Consider the following 2,166-nt stretch of genomic DNA (forward strand, 5'->3'; position numbering starts at 1 on the left):
ACAAAAGGGAAAGGGGATGCTCACAGGAATGTACTTTGCTGTCTGTGATGAGAAAATCCAGTAATTGTTTTTTCCTCAGCAATTGCAATAGTTGAGTTTATCCCAAGGCCTCAGGAAGTCTCAGATTTTAAGAAAGATCCTACTGGCTGTCCTTGCTTCATTAAGGTTACCTCCCTTAGATATTGTGTCTTTTTCTGGGCATGTAGGTAAGGATTAGAAACTTCCTTACACATTAAGCTAGAAAGGTGGCAGGAATTAGTTCATCAAGTCCCAAGACTACTGAGAAAATTGAAAGTCATAGTAATTTTTTCAAGCTAGAAGACACACAAGATTATTGAGCTTTCCATTTATATATGAAAGAATAATGTGCAGAAGTTTAGGTGACTTACCCAAGGTTGTCACACCATTTATATATGAGAACAATTTGGTTATAATTTCACAATATTGTTCTTCTTTTAATGAAAAATATTCATATTATTTTTCCCATCTCTCTGTTATATTGATAAAATCATTTTCTGATCCTGTCCCAAACATAACCATTTTTTAACATCTCATGTGTACCCAAATTCTTATGTCCTTGGACACTAATTTTTAAAAAAATTGCACAAAGAATATATATTTCTTGTGGAAAACTTGAAAATACAAGTAAGTACAAAAAGGAAAATTGAAACAATCTGCATTTCTGTCCTTAGACAAAATCATGGCTATATATACCATATATCTTTCCTGTGAATTATACACATATTCTTAATCTAAAAATGAGATTTTACTTTTTTAATTGGTGTGCTATTTTTCAGTCAATATTTGTAAGCAAGTTTTAAGCCTCATTCTTGACCCTACATAAAAAAAAAAAGTTGTAGTTATCCCTGGTGAATTGCTTAAATATATTCCATAAAATACAAGGTTTCTTCAAATCTAGTGACCTTGCTTGAAAAATATGCTTTTGGGCATAGATATACAGAAATGTAAAGCTCTTCCCCTTTTAAAATCAGATGGTATTATTAACTCCTATTTTAAACTTGTTTATGGAACTAGAGTAATACCGAACATAGATATATAAAGGTGATTACAGCAGTGGAAGTTTGAACTTTGAAAAATTCTTCCCTGTATAAACAAAATCTGGAATGTTTTAAAATTTCTAAGCCAGTTAATTTCTTTTTTTATTTATCACAAACCTGTATCAACACAGAATGTCCATTTTATTTAGAGCATCAAATGAGAATGTCTTCGTTCCATAACCATACATGAAAGAAATGTCTTTGAACACCAAATGTTCCTGCCTCAAACCCACCAGGCCCTGATGGACTCTCAGGGGCCTGCAAATCTGGCCTCACCCTGCTGCCCCTACCTGACTTTCCTGAATTGGTGGACCTGCTTGTTTGGTTCTGCTGGAGTTTTTCTTCACTGTGCCACACCCATACTGTTCTTATTCTTGCCTCCATGTCTTTACACTGATAAGGCTTCCCAAGGAATATCCACCCTTTCCTATTCCAACCCATCTTTCCTTTACATTAGTTCCTTTACTTTAGACCATTTAGTATTGCATGTGCCAAGCTTCTTGGCTGAGGCCTCACAACAAATTAAAAGAAGATGAGTGGAATTAAAGTAATATATTATATCAAAAAATAAAGGATCATATCACTAAATGCAGAAAAATATTTGACAAAACTCAAATGTTCCTGCATGATAAAAACTCTCAGTAAACTAGAAATAGATGGGAACTTTTTAATTTGTTTTAAAAAATTTGTAAAGCAAACCCCTATAGCTAACATACTTAATGGTGAGTAACTCCATGTTTTCACACTTATATTAGGTACAAGGCAAGGATATTTCCTCTCACCACTTCTTTTCAACATTGTACTGAAAGTTCTAGCTAACGCAATAAGACAAGAAAAGGAAAAGAAAGTACAGGTACTTGGAAAAAAGAAATAAAACTTTGTTCACTGATGACATGATCATATGTGTAGAAAATCTGAATCAATTTTAAAAACTGCTGGAACCAATAAGCAATTACAGCATAGTTGTAGGACTCAAGGTTAATATACAAAAGTCCATCACTTTCCTATATATCAGGAATGAACAAGTGGAATTTGGAATTGAAAATACAATTTATATTAAGACCCCCCAAAATGAAATATTTAGATGTAAATCCGACAAATATGAACA

This window comes from Canis aureus, chromosome 7, assembly GCF_053574225.1.
Source record: "Canis aureus isolate CA01 chromosome 7, VMU_Caureus_v.1.0, whole genome shotgun sequence".
NCBI classification, from domain to species: Eukaryota; Metazoa; Chordata; class Mammalia; order Carnivora; family Canidae; genus Canis; species Canis aureus.